The following is a 15707-nucleotide window of genomic DNA, read 5'->3' on the forward strand; positions in this document are numbered from 1 at the left end:
GCTGCTTCTGTCCTGTGTCACATCATCAATAAACACTAGTGTCCCAGTGCCACTGGCAGCCATACGCCAAGCCATCACACTGCCTCCACCGTGTTTTACAGATGATGTGGTATGCTTTGGATAATGAGCTGTTCCACACCTTCTCCATACTTTTTTCTTGCCATCATTCTGGTAGAGGTTGATCTTGGTTTCATCTGTCCAAAGAATGTTTTTCCAGAACTGTGCTGGCTTTTTAGATGTTCTTTAGCAAAGTCCAATCTAGCCTTTCTATTCTTGAGGCTTATGAGTGGCTTGCACCTTGCAGTGCACCCTCTGTATTTACTTTCATGCAGTCTTCTCTTTATGGTAGACTTGGATATCGATACGCCGACCCCTGGAGAGTGTTGTTCACTTGGTTGGCTGTTGTGAAGGGGTTTCTCTTCACCATGGAAATGATTCTGCGATCATCCACCACTCTTGTCTTCCTTAGACATCCAGGTCTTTTTGCGTTGCTGAGTTCACCAGTGCTTGCTTTCTTTCTCAGGATGTACCAAACTGTAGATTTTGCCACTCGTAATATTGTAGCAATTTCTCGGATGGGTTTTTTCTGTTTTCGCAGCTTAAGGATGGCTTCTTTCACCTGCATGGAGAGCTCCTTTGACCGCATGTTGTCTGTTCACAGCAAAATCTTCCACATGCAAGCACCACACCTCAAATCAACTCCAGGCCTTTTATCTGCTTAATTGATAAGACATAACGACAGACTTGCCCACACCTGCCAATTAAATAGCGTTTGAGTCAATTGTCCAATTACTTTTGAGCCTCTGAAATGAAGGGATTGTGTTAAAAATAATGCTTTAGTTGCCTCACATTTTTATGCAATCGTTTTGTTGAACCCACTGAATTAAAGCTGACAGTCTGCACTTCAACTGCATCGGAGTTATTTCATTTAAAATTCATTGTGGTAATGTACAGAACCAAAGTTAGAAAAAAGTTGTCTCTGTCCAAATATTTATGGACCTAACTGTATATTGCCTTCGACTCCTGTATGCGTAATCATTTTCTTCTGATGATAACACCTGATAGGTTGTAAAGCATAGGAATAAAAAAAGCTATTTTAAGATGCGTGGTTCATTTTCTCCCTTTGTGGATTTATGCAAACTGCATCACAGACCTTCGCTTTCATATAAATATATATATATATACTGTATATGAATAAAGGATCCTGTGAATGAATAAATGAAAAACATTTAATCAGTACTAACTTTACACTTTTATCTGCAGTATTATAATGATTTACTATTTCACTGACACTATAATTTATAAGGGTGCCCAGACATCCCGGTGACAGGGACAGTCCTGATTTCACATTATGCATCCTGATGAAAAACTGAAAAAATATCAAAAAGGCTACCCATCTAATAAAGTTTTTCAGTGCTCCAAATGTCATCACAATCTTATATATAAATCTCTAGTGTGTGTAAGTGTGTGTTTCTGTCTGTCCGGCCCGGAAGTGCGAGGCTACAGCATGAAGCTCAAAGAAATCGACTCAGTGCCAAAATGAAACGCAGAGAAAAGAGAAACTCGCGTAGCCGCTGATAGACAACAGAGGTGAGTATGTTCGCAAAACAAAACCACTGAGGAACGAGAACCTCGCTTAACCGCTAATGCACAACCGATGTGATTTATCGATTGAAGTGCCAGAATTCATGGTGTCTAGGAGCCCAGGCTTTTTACAGCATGAGCCTACACAGCTAGTACATTTATAACAGTGAACACAAAACTCCAAAAGGGAAATCCTGCTTTGTTAGGAACCTGTGTTAAATTTGAACAGCCTCACAAGGAGGACCAAGAAGAACGCAAAAACAGACAGTATACTGACGTTTATTTATTCAAACGCTGTGTGAAATCCTTGGGTGAGACCCAAATGTTTTTAGACAACTGTTATGAAACACAGATAACTTTTTATATGGACATAATTTATTTTTATTCTTCAAAATGCATTCCTCCTTGTTCAATGCCCTTGTTTGCACGTTCCTACAACTTCTTCATGCCCTCCAGGAAAGCAGTTTTTGAAATGCTGTTAAGCTCCCTTGTCACTGCACACTGAATTTCTTCCACTGTTTGAAAATGCCATCATTTTAACTTGGGGAAGAGAAAGTAGTTGGCAGGTACAAGATCTGGCGAGTAAGGTGGGTGTTGAAAAACAGCAACGTTTCTGTTCGCCACAAACTTCTTTACAATTGCAGCATTATCAGATGGCGTGTAATCGTGAAGAAGGAACCACTCACTGGATTGGAATTTGGCCATACTAACTCATTGAATTCTCTTCAGTAGCTGATCCAAAACATCCACGTAGAATGCTGCATTTACATTCTGCCCTTCAGGGACAAACTCTCAATGAATTACATTAGAACATTAGAACAATCTCGATGAGAACAGGCCATTCAGGTCAAAAAAAACATGAAGTTGAGTTTTGAAAGTCCCTAAAGTTTTACTGTCTACCACACTACTTGGTAGCTTATTCTGAAGTGTCTATCATTCTGGGTAAAGAAAAACTCCCTAATGTTTGTGTGAAATTTACCCTTAACAAGTTTCCAACTGTGTCCCCGTGTTCTTGATGAACTCATTTTAAACTAACAGTCTTGATCCACTGTACTAATTCCCTTCATAATTTTAAACACTTCAATCATGTCACCTCTTAATCTTCTTTATCTCAAACTGTAAAGGCTCAGCTCTTTTAATCTTTCCTCATAATTCAACCCCTGTAGCCCAGGAATCAGCCTAGTCGACATGTTACATGTCTAAAAATTCTTGTGTCGCACCTTGTACTTGTGAAAGTGTTTTATGTTTTTTTTTCCTGTGTCCTGGTCCCTTTCTGATGATGATGATGATGATGAGAGGCAATAAAAAAAGAGGCTTCATGTGTGGGCTGTTCAAATTTGGGTCTTTGCAAATCTTTTCACCCTTTAGATTGCCATCAGAGTGCCACATACACCTGGTACCCATAATGCTCAGCTGCTGTAATAAGGTTTGCCTTTTACCTATGTTATTTCCTAAGTGAATAGCATTGCATGTCCTATTTCATGAAAATTACTACAACCAGATATGTTCAAGCAAAGAAGGAATTCATTACACTTTTTTAGGCTATGTTAGTTGGCAATTGCAAGCTCTCACTGTATGTGAATATGGTGTGTGTGTGTGTGTGTTCATGTGCGTGTGTGAGTGAAGGTAGTCCCTGTGATTGACTACAGTCCTGTCCAGTCCTGTTTTCAGCCTTTTGCCCAATCCTGGTGAGACAATATTTGGCCCACGCAACCCTGAAAGGGATGGTGAAGGTTCTAGAACCCACCCACCTGCTGAACTCAGTCCATTGAGGGTTTCATACAGTACCTGCACAGCCCTCAAATGCACCTGAATGTTATACAAGGCGTACATTTTCTAGCTTGTTTTGCCTGTTATCGCTTCTTTTTAAAACAACTGATTTGCAGTAAGACTGGTACATTACAATGTTCATTATTTCCTGTTCTTCTTCAGTAAGCCATCTCGCTGTAAGTGAGCAGAGAAATGTGATGCCTGTGATCTCTTAAACAATACAGATTTTTGATGATATTTTTCAGACAGCCAAGATGCTCCAATCTGGCTGCAGTGTCTACAGTCCACCAGGATCAAGCTTGTCTATTTCTGTGTATTCAAAAGCAAGTAAAAGACAGCAGGAGGTGAAAGCCCGTGCAAAGATGGCAAGTAAAGGCTGGTGCTGAAGACGCAGCTTGTTACTTACCTGTAGACCTCTGACCAGGCAAACATATCTGACATCTGACAGCCGCAGTAAATGTCATTCCGTCTGTGTCGGTGACTCTCTCTTCAGCTGTCCTCAACAGTTTTAAAGGTGGTACTCCTCCTCAGATGAGCCTCATGCTCTGCTTCCTTTGAAGGCTTTTGCAGAACATCACTCTTAAAGAGGAATTGGTCAGTCCTACAATGCAGTCACGTAATAAACCACCAAGCGAACAAATGTTTAATGTAACAAATGATAGCCTTTATAATACAAGCCAAGGTCTACTGGCGATGGGGACAGAGCGGATGTAAAATCTGAGGTCAACCAAACCCTAAAAATATCTAGAGTATGTTTCGAGAGTCTGACTTAGTACAGCTTGAACACTTTTTTTTAACTTCTTTATTTTCTGCATGTCACCAGATAAGAACTGAATTCTTATCTGCACGCATGCATTGCTCATAAAACAGCTGAACACATTTCTTTTCACAACAGCATAAATGGCTCAGTATAGTAGTGAAATATTATGTACAGTGAACCCTCGTTTATCACGGTTAATCCGTTCCAGACTCTACCGTGATAAATGAATTTTCGCGAAGTAGGATTATTTATAAATCAAATATTTTTGCAGTTAGAGTATAGAAAACCTGTTTACGACCTTCTAAATACGGTTTTTAACATTATTAGAGCCCTCTAGACATGAAATAACACACTTTAAGCCGCTTTTCCACTGCATAGTACGACACGACACGGTTCAGTACAGCTCACCTTGGTTCGGCTCAGTTCGGCTCGGTTTGCGTTTCGACTGCAGTTTAGTACCGCTTTAGAGTGGGCGGGATTATTCACGTGTCGTTATAGTTGCGCCGCCTCTACTGCAGTGACACCGTGGAACTTTTACAACAACACGCAGACAATGACAACACTTTAGCTCGATGACGCGCAAGGTTAAGCATCTAAAAAAAGCATGTCACTAGCTAACTTTTATCACTGTTGCAAAGCATAAAATGAACTTAACTGCCAGTGTAACATTAAAATGCTGATTCTGTATATTACAGATCTTCCACATTTTGCAAAAAAGTCGCCGCAACAGACCATCTGTTTGGACATTTAACCGTGCTTCAGAGTGGTGGGATGTGATTGTTCCCGGTTTTACAAACACTCAGTGGCTGGAGAACTTTCGAAACTTCCGCGTGTCTGTACCTTTAAAGAAAAGAATAGCCAGTGACGCAGTAATGACGATTTTCTCCGGCCAATCAGTGACCAGCAGAGTTTACACGTCACATTTTGGTAACGGTTCGGCACGCTTGGAACCTCGGCTGAGGTGGTACTAAAAAAAGGACCAGGTACTGTTCCCAGTGGAAAGCCCCGCAAAAGTGAGCTGTACTGAACCGTGTCGTGCCGTACTATGCAGTGGAAAAGCGGCTTTAGTCACCATTACACTCGTATTACCAAATATATTAGACAAAATAAGAGAAAATAAGACATATTAGACGCTACAAATATCATATTATTACTAGGCTCACCCGCCTTTTAAGGCGACCAACTTTTATCCTCAATTTGTATGCTCCATGTGTACATCAGGCATGTAAGTGTAGGGAATGAGAACTTCAAAGTGCCCATTCATAACATCTCCCGAAAACCTAAGTTTTTTTTTTATCCTCTCAAGTGCCTGTCCAAAGTCGTACAATGTCAGCCCGAATCTGTATCGCTAAAGACGGAGTTTCGTGAATTAAATAAGCTATAGATGAGAATAAGCAAGCACCATCTCCCTGATATTTACTACGCGGTGAGGCATTTGTACTCCATCAACATTGTATTGCCATCTTTAATCATACCCAAGAGTTTCACCTTCTCATGGATAGTAAGCATCTTCCTCCGGCGCTTAGTTTTATTGTCAGAAGGCTTAGAAAGAGCAGCACGTTTAAGAGCCATCGTAGGGCTTAGATAAAAGTTCTCAGAAAGCGCATGCGTAGTGACGTAAGCGTGTATGAGAAAAAAATCGCGATAGAGTGAAGCCGCGAAAGTCGAAGCGTGATATAGCGAGGGATCACTGTACTTCATTTCTAGAGTCCTTCAATATGGACTTACATGTCATTCTCAGGTAAGAGCACAGACTTACTTGTGATGGTTACTGCCTTGTTCATTAGAAATCATCTAAGCAGGGACTTCATGTTATGAACAAGCCAAACACTCTTCCTGGTCTCCCTCCATGTTTTGTTTTTGCAAAGTCAGATTCTTGTAGTGCAGTTGATCGACACAGTTGACCAGATTTGATGCATACTTTGGAATATCCTTACTGCCTGGCCTAATCGGCATCACACATCCTCATCAGTTCTATCGTTGACTGTGGTGGTACTCCCCAGATAGTTAGACAGATTACCTCCTCAACACTTTTTCCGTACAACTGATTCCCATGATTTTCGTCTTCTTGTCATTAATCTGGAGACATTAATTTTCAATGACTACTTTCGAGTTTTAATGTTCAGATTGTAGGGCCAGTTCTGTTTCAGCTACGAGTGGCACATCATCGTTGAAGTACAGTAGAGGTCTACGGTATGGGTTTGTGTTGTCCAAGGGATACCATTTCTCTGCCATAATGAAATCCATTGCGATGATAAATCATTATGGTTATAGAATGCATCCTTGGCACACTCCAGTCTCAATGGAGAGCTCATCTGTCTTCATTGTTTACACAGCATGTTGAATTGTGGTAAAGATCTTGAAAGATGTTGATAAAGCCATAATGTCATAGGATCTGCCACAAGAATCACTGGTCAATGTGCCGGGAGTAACTAAGTACTAAGTGAACAAGCTTGGAGAATGAGAAGTGGACCAGAACATAGTTAGATTGAAAGGAGAAAAGCAAAGGATAGTCAAAAGACAGTCAGAGGTTAAAACCAGGAAGATAAACAGCAGAAGCATCAAAGCCCAAAATTTTTATCAGAAGAATAAAACCAAAAATACCTAACTGCCTTTTAAATCTTTCCTACTGCAAACCACCCCTGTTAAGATTGCCATTTTATCCAGAAACTTGGAATCTGCAGCTCCTCTTAAATAGTCACAGTAATGGCGACATCACACACAAAATACGGGAGCAAATTCTGCCCTCGATAACATAGTCTTGCGAAAATACACTACCGTTTAAAAGTTTAGAATCACCCAGAAATGTTCAGGTTTTTGAAAGAAATTGATGCCTTTTTTAATTAACCCTTTTAGGGCTGATGTCGACTTTTATCAAAAGGAGGAGTTGACGATGGAAATCAACTGTATGTTTTAGTTGGACTCTCGTTACTAGAAGGAAAGTTATCTTCATTGGTTTGACCGAGATTTTCTGCGCTCATTGTGAGTAATAAGGTGCAAATAAGAGCAAAAATGGCACTGACATAATGGTGAGAGATCAAAGCGAATGCGTAAAGCAAAATACTCCGTGCACAAAGTTTTGCCTATTATCTCTGAACTGGACTATGACTTGCCAGACTCTGATTTTGATACAAGTGATCAAAAACGAATGTGAGGTTACAGCTTCAGCTGACTGGTTCCCAGCTAATTGTGTAGCTAACACGCCTATGGCAATATTCGCCAGGAGGAATGCCACTTAACAATGATAAGAGGTAGAAAGCAGATTCAAGCAGACCATTTTCATCAGCTAGTCTTTCAGTGTCTCCCTTAGCTTATCTTTAATTTGTCATTTTAAATGGTAAATGGTTATTAGAGACCCCTTTGTAACTGCATTAGCACTGCAAGTTATGGGTGAGGCAAATTGCTATGCAATTTATAGATTGTGGAAGGAATTACTCACCAGTTTTTAAACCATCTGTCAATACTACTTTACTGACCTGGGGTCTGTTCCAGAAAGAGAGATTGCATAATCCCGGATTGCAAAACAAATCTTGACTTACTTTTGTATGATTTTGCAAAATGGAGATATTTGGTGTTGGAACACCAGTTTATAATTGGCTAATGCAATTGCAGGCAGGTTCATCTTTATTACTGCGCGTTGACGGCAACATTTACAAGACCTTTGAGTTGCAAACTGAACAGCAGACAAAACCATAGACAACAAGTCTGAGAAACCTTCATGCACGTAGAGCAAGAGGTGCTGGTGGCAGGATATGAAGATTATCAACATATCCTCCATAACAGCAGCAGCGGCCTCTGTGAAGGAAAGGGAGATGGTGTGGCGGAATATCACCGAAAGAGTAAAGTTTGTGTGGCAAATGTAAAAGAAACAATAAATAAGAACCACATTGACAGTTTCATCCTAATTCTGTTGCTATAAAACAGAACAACATTTTCTCCTTCATTCACGCTCGGTGCTTTCATACTGATGTGTGTTCTGTCCACACAGCCAATTACAGTGAGAAATCCTATACTATGTTATTCATTTAGCATTTATCCAAAACCACTTACAAGGGATTAAATCTAGTGAAGTAGCAGTCTTTTGGGATGGGCATGGCTCAAAGTGCAACTCGTCTTCTTCTTCTTCTTCTTCTTCTTCTTCTTGTTCCTCATTCGGCTGCTCCCGTTAGGGGTTGCCACAGCGAATCATCATTTTCCATATCTTTCTGTTCTCTGTATCTTGTTCTGTTACACCCATCACCAGCATGTCCTGTCTCACCACATCCATAAACCATCTCTTAGGCCTTCCTCTTTTTCTCTTGCCTGGCAGCTCTATCCTTAGTATCCTTATCCCAATATACTCAGCATCTCTCCTCTGCACATGTCCAAACCAACGCAATCTCGCCTCTCTGACTTTGTCTCCCAACCGTCCAACCTGAGCTGACCGTCTAATGTACTCATTTTTAATCCTATCCATCCTTGTCTCACCCAGTGCATATCTTACCACCTTTAACTCTGCACCTCCAGCTCTGCCTCCTGCTTTCTGGTCAGTGCCACCGTCTCCAACCCATATAACATAGCTGGTCTCACTAGCGTCCTGTAGACCTTTCCTTTCACTCTTACTGATACCCGTTTGTCACAAATCACTCCTGACACTTTTCTCCACCCATTCCACCCTGCCTGCACTCTCTTCTTCACCTCTCTTCCATAATCCCCATTGCTCTGTACTGTTGACCCCAAGTATTTAAACTCATCCACCTTCGCCAACTCGACTCCTTGCATCCTCACCATTCCTCTGACCTCCCTCTCATTCACACACTTGTATTCTGTGTTGTTCCTACTGACTTTCATTCCTCTCCTCTCTAGAGCATATCTCCACCTCTCCAGGGTCTCCTCAACCTGCTACCTACTCTCACTACAGATCACAATGTCATCAGCCAACACCATAGTTCATGAGGACCCCTGTCTAATCTCATCTGTCAACCTGTCCATCACCACTGCAAATAAAAAAGAGCTCAGAGCCAATCCCTGATGTAATGCCACCTCCACGTTGAATGCATCCATCGCTCCTACCGCAGACCTCACCACTGTCACACTTCCCTCATACATATCCTGTACAACTCTTACGTACTTCTCTGCTACTCCCGACTTCTTCATACAATACCACAGCTCCACTCGAGGCACCCTGTTATATGCTTTCTCCAGGTCCACAAAGACGCAATGCAACTCCTTCTGGCCTTCTCTAAACTTCTCCATCAACATCCTCAAAGCAAACATCACATCTGTGGTGGTCTTTCTTGGCATGAAACCATACTGCTGCTCATTAATCATCACCTCACTTTTCAACCTAGCTTCCACTACTCTTTCCTGTAACTTCATGCTGTGGCTCATCAATTGTATCCCCCTGTAGTTACTACAGTCCTGCACATCCCCCTTATTCTTAAATATCAGTAAGCTACCTAAATAATTAAAAGCAAGAGGGAAAATGGGAACTAAGCGAGTAGTCCGAAGTACTATACACGAGAGCAGCAACCATCAGCCAAATGAACTACAATACAATGCAGAAGTCATATCATTGACTTATTGCACTACAGAAACCCAAACTAAACTGCATTAATATACATATTGATACAGGTATTTGCAGAAAAAGTGGGTCATCAAAGGAGACTTGTTTAAAAGGTGAAAGGATGAAGGTGGGCAGCTTGTTCCACAAGGCTAGTCTTTCGGTTATTATTGCTCAGAAATGCTGCAGTTGCTTAATTTCGATTGCACTCCTTACAATCCTGTGAATGAATTTTTCTTTGGTGGTGCTTATGTACTTCTGTCTTGGGAACACAGCCCTTGTGTGTATTTGAGTGTTTGTGCACAGATTTGTGATTGCTTTGCTGTAGCATCTGCACTTTTCTGCAAAATAAAAAAGTCTCAATTGTAAAATAGTAACATGCTCTGTGTTATTGGGTTCTGATTATGTTTCTTACAGCAGAATTTGGAAAAGGAGATGTGATTTTTAATCGCTGAACTGGAGGAGGAGTTGGCCAGCCTGTGTTGCAGTAAAGAATGGGCAGACCTGGCCCAGGTATCCTTTAGGAAGATGGCGTGCTTTCCTAAGGTGGTGTGGGAGAAGACTTGAGACTGAACAAGTAGAGATAGGTGAGTGACAGTCGCAAAGCAAAGGGTGCACACTGTTCAGGAGAATCCACCCCAGATTTGGAAGTATCAAATCATTTTCAGGTATGACCTGGACAGTGTCTCTGAAAACTCTAAGGTGGTGGGCAGGCATGGTGAGCCCCAGAGGGACACCTCAACACCAATCACCTGAAAGAGAGAGGTTGTGATATTGTAAGACTCAGTCATTAAGGGGAATTGAAGTGCAGATTTATGTGTTGCCTTCCAGATGCACAGGTGGGAAAACTTTCTGAAAGGGTGGGTAGGCTCTTGGCCTAAGTGGGGGTGAATTCAGTTGTCATTGTTCATGTTGGAACAAATGACATACAAACAGGCTGACGATTCTGCAGTCTAAATTTAAAGAGTTAGGTGCCAGGCTCACGCTGAGGTGCAGAACTGACAAGTGGTCTTCTTCAAAGTTCTGCTTGTGCCACATGCCAGTCGAGCTAAGATGGATGAGATTTGAAAGCCTAACACATCTCTCAGATCTTGGTGTAGGACAGATAGGTATAGGTTTATAGGATATTGGGACTCCTTTTGGAACAAATGGGATCTGTTCTGGCGTGGCAGGTCACATTTCAACCAGAGGGGCATTAATGTGTTGGGAAGGTGTATGAGTAGGCAAGGATTGTATAAACTAGGGAGTGAAGGGACAGGGAGTTCAGAACAAGCCTTGGTAAAAAATGTACATGAAGGGACAAAAAAGTAGTGTAGAAACAAATATGCATAGGAATGTAAATTCTAACCCAAGGTTTAAGTGCAAAAGTAAAATAAGTAACACGTTAAAAATATCTTGCCTTAATACTAGACATATCAAAAATAAAACAAGGAGTTGTAGCCAAGCGCAATTATGATATTATAGCAATAACTAAAACTTGGCTAAATAACATGGATGGGGATGAGTATAACACAGATGGGTACACACTTCTCAGGAAGGATAGGCAGAAAAGAAAAGGAGAGGGGTCACTGTTTATCTGTCCACCCATTATCCAACCCGTTATATCCTAACTACAGGGTCACGGGGGTCTACTGGAGCCAATCCCAGCCAACACAGGGCGCAAGGCAGGAAACAAACCCCGGGCAGGGCACTAGCCCACCGCAGGTCACTGTTTATGCCAAACAGAGTCTAAACACAAGTCTTCTTCAGTTGGATGATGAGCCACATCTTAGTAAGGACGTCTGGATTCATCTGGAAAGCATTAGGGAAAGAGGCCTTATTTTAGAAGTGTGTTATAGAACCCCCAATGCAGACAGTAATTTCAGTGCACATCTTTTTAATACTGTTAAAAAGCAAGTTTACAGAGTCTTGAGGGATTTTAACTACTCAAATATTAACTGGACTAATCTTGCAATTAGCTGAGTACAAGAGTAGGAGTTTTTAATTTTCTACATCAGATTTCTACAGATTTAGAATCAACAGTATGTTAAAACACCAAAGAGAAGGAGGAGCCTGTCAAGATTTACTGTTTTCGTATTAACCAGGAAAGAATTGAGGGTGTAGAAGTGACTGAAGAGCTAGAGTTTCAAGTGACCATAATATAATTACATTCTTAGTGTTTTGGCTGTCCATGGATGCAAAGACTGAAATTGTTAAGTTTATCTTTGATAAGGAAAAATTCAAACAGATACAGATCAAACTTGTTTTCATATAATGCAGGACAGGTACATCCCATAATTAGGAATTAGTAGGAAATCAAAAAAACCCTGCAGTGGGTAAGTAAGGAGAGAATAGAAGAAGCTTTAAAGGAAAAAGAAATCAGCTGTATAAGGCATATAAGACTGGTAACTTCAGTGTGAATCATTATGTGGTGCCCCATGTAGTTAGAGTTGGTACCATGCTGCACTCTGGGCTTTATGAAACAACTGGATTGACAGTAAAACAATGAGATGAAAAACAATGACATCAGAATCTAAATAGTAAAGAAACAGAAAAGAATGCCCCACCAAAACAGAAAAATGGTGCAATTTCAAAATCCAAATCAATAGAGTGTTGCTAATTCAAATTCAGTTAACTATGACACTCACACGAAGGAAAACAAAAATAGCAAAAATGGCAGACAATAAATACGTATATACACAAAAAACAAAACAATCCTCTTCCCTTTCCCCTAGTAAAAACTCTTACAAGTAAAATGAATAAATGCTATATCCAAAAAACAAAAAGAAAATTCTCCTTCCCTTTGCCCTTCTCAAAGCAGTAAATCAAAAGACTATTCACAATACTAAATAATAAAATACCACTGTCAAAGTCCCTTCTTCTCAATTCTTTTTGTTCACCTCTAACCTTCACAATACACTTGCTCTTAAGGTTGCCAGACACTCGGCCCAGTCAAGAAGATGATCTCTAGTGTCCATCTACTGGTTTTGTACGTCAAGGGATATTGTGGTGCCCAATCCCTGTTGATGTCTCATTGTTCCTCCACTCAGGGGTCCCACAGCGACACTACTTACACCGCACTTCCCCTGTCCTGGAAACTCTTACTAAGCACAGCATCAGCTGGCATGCATCTCCCAAAAGAGATTATGCTGCTTCTCTCTCTCTCTCTCTCTCTCTCTCTCTTTCTTTCTCTCTCTCTCTCTCTTTCTTTCTTTCTCTCTCTCTCTCCTTCTCTCATGGATGTACTTTTCAATGCTATTCTCCTAGGACTTTGCTAAATCCCTACAGCCTCTTATCTAAATTGGCAACTGACCACAGCTGACATTGCCCACCCAGGCATTTAGTTCAACTTTCACAGCGCTCAGAGATTCGAATATGCGCACCGCAAGCAAAGAATTCCACATAAAGCCACGTCCACTACACCCGTACAGTTCATATTCTGTTCTGTCATGGTAAGTGTTTCACTTTCCTAAACATTATTTAAAACAATAATCAGACTATAAATCCGACTATACTTCCTTAGAAGACTGGCGTCCTTCAACATTTGCAATAAGATGCTGCAGATGTTCTACCAGACGGTTGTGGCAAGTGCCCTCTTCTACACGGTGGTGTGCTGGGGAGGCAGCATAAAAAACATGGACGCCTCACGCCTGGACAAACTGGTGAGGAAGGCAGGCTCTATTGTAGGCACGGAGCTGGACAGTTTGACATCCGTGGCAGAGCGACGGGCACTGAGCAGGCTCCTGTCAATCATGGAGAATCCACTGCATCCACTGAACAGGATCAGCTCCAGACAGAAGAGCGGCTTCAGCGTTCAGCGACAGACTGCTGTCACTGTCCTGCTCCACTGACAGACTGAGGGGATCGTTCCTCCTCCACACTATGCGACTCTTCAATTCCACCATGTTCATTTCAGCATTATACAAAGTTATTATCTTTTATACCTGCAATTTGTCACTCTTTAATTTAATATTGTTTTTTTTTTATTGTTTTTTTTATCAGTATGCTGCTGCTGGAGTATGTGAATTTCTCCTTGGGATTAATAAAATATCTATCTATCTCTATCTCTGTCTATCTATAAATAGCTTCAACTGTGCTTCAGATCTCTTTATTACGTAGTGTCCCTTACTACAAGGGCATATGAGAGCATGATAAGGGCAATGATTGATAAAGAGATTCTTTCAGTATTTTAGTAGAAACAGAACAGTCAAGGAGGAGGTGAAGTACATCAGGAATAGTAAAAGGGAATTAAAAAATACAGACAGTGAAATAGCAGATGCTCTAAATGCACATTTGTCTGAAGTCTTCACATGTGAGGACATGGATACCCTTCTGTTGGTAACAGGGACTACTAAGGAGGTACTGAGTGATTGGGAAATTGCAGAGGGAAAAGTAATGCTCAGATTAAATAGGCTGAAATCAAACAAATCACGAGGACTAGATAATATTTATCCTTGAGTACCTAAGTAAATTAATGAATGTGTATATAATAACTTGACACTTTTATAGGAAGTCACTTGGAAATGGCACATATTACGCTGTTAAATAAAAAGGGTGACCGGGCTGATCCAAGCAGCTATAGGTCAGTAAGTTTAATGTTTATCACAGATAAATTATTGGAAGGAATTATTAAGAAGGAGTTTTACTGAACAGACGAGGGAGGTCATGTTTTACCAACGTGCTGGAATTCTATGAAGAAGCAAGAAAAGGAAATGACCAGAGTGGATTTATCTTGACTTTCAGAAATCATTTGATAAGGTGCCACATGAGAGGTTGGGCATCAAACTTAAAGAAGTGGGAGGTCAGGGCATAGTGTGTAGATGGGTGCAGAACTGGTTAAAACACGGGAGACAAAGGGTGATAGTGTGATGAATCTTATCAGATTTGGCTAATGTTAAGTGTAATGTCCTTCATGGATCAGTGTTAGGGCCACTGCTGTTTTTAATATTTGTAAATGATTTGGATAGGAATATACATTTGTAGATGATACCAAGATAGGTGGACTGCCAGATAATCTGAATCATTACACAGGGACTTGCACAGCATACAGGCCTCAGCAGATTTGTAGCATATAAAATTTAATATATGTAAATGTCAAGTATTACATGTAGGAAGTAAAAATGTTAGGTCTGAATACCCAACAGGAGATCTGAAAACTGAAAGTACACCTTAGGAGAAGGGTGGCACGGTGGTGCAGTGGTAGCCTTGCTGCCTCGCAGTTAGGAGACCTGGGTTCACTTCCCGGGGCCTCCATGTGTGGAGTTTGCATATTCTCCCCGTGTCTGCGTGGGTTTCCTCCCACAGTCCAAAGACATGCAGGTTAGGTGGATTGGCGATTCTAAATTGTCCCTGGTGTGTGTTAAAGCACTTTGAGCTACTTTTTGCATGAAAATGTGCTTTATAAATAAATGCTGTTGTTGTTGTTGTGTTTGCCCTGTGGTGGGCTGGTGCCCTGCCTGGGATTTATTCCTGCCTTGCGCTCTGTGCTGGCTGGGATTGGCTCCAGCAGACCCCTGTGACCCTGTGTTAGGATATAGCGGATTGGAAAATGACTGACTGACCTTATGAGAAGGATTTAAGAGTCGTAGTGGACTCAACACTGTCAACTTCCAGACAGCGTTCAGAAGCCATTCCCTAGGCTAACAGAATGTTATGTTATACAGCGTCCTGATTTGTCGAGTACAAGTCCAAGGAGGTTACGCTCAAACTTTGCAATGCACTGATGAGGTCTTACCTGGAGTACTGTATGAAGTTTTGGTTTCCAGGCTAGAAAAAAGGCACGGAAGTGCTAGGAAAAATCCAGAGAAGAGCAACTAGGCTGATTCCAGGACTACAGGGGATAAGTTATGAGGAAAGATTAAAAGAGCTGAGCCTTTTTATTTTACGCAAACAGGAGATTAACAGGAGACATAACTGAAGTTTTTAAAATTATGAAAGGAATTAGTACAGTGGATCGAGTAAACAAGCTCAATGAGAACACAGGGTCTAGTTGGAAACTTGAAATTTTTCTTCACACTGAGAATCTCAGACACATGGAATAAGTTACCAAGTAGTGGGATAGACTGTAGGACT

General features: G+C 41.1%; 1 protein-coding gene and 1 pseudogene across 1 annotated transcript in view; one reads left to right on the plus strand and one right to left on the minus strand.

Moving 5' to 3' along the window:
* LOC120524194 (G-protein coupled receptor 4-like) overlaps positions 1–3963 on the minus strand; it is a 40108-nt gene extending 36145 nt beyond the window's left edge. The window contains exon 1 of the mRNA XM_039746075.1: positions 3761–3963. The gene's annotated coding sequence lies outside the window, so the exon portion shown is untranslated. The remainder of the gene's footprint in view (positions 1–3760) is intronic.
* Positions 1–15707, plus strand: part of LOC120517731 — a 28068-nt pseudogene that overhangs the window by 10273 nt on the left and 2088 nt on the right.

Source organism: Polypterus senegalus, chromosome 1 (genome assembly GCF_016835505.1).
Source record: "Polypterus senegalus isolate Bchr_013 chromosome 1, ASM1683550v1, whole genome shotgun sequence".
Lineage (NCBI taxonomy): Eukaryota > Metazoa > Chordata > Cladistia > Polypteriformes > Polypteridae > Polypterus > Polypterus senegalus.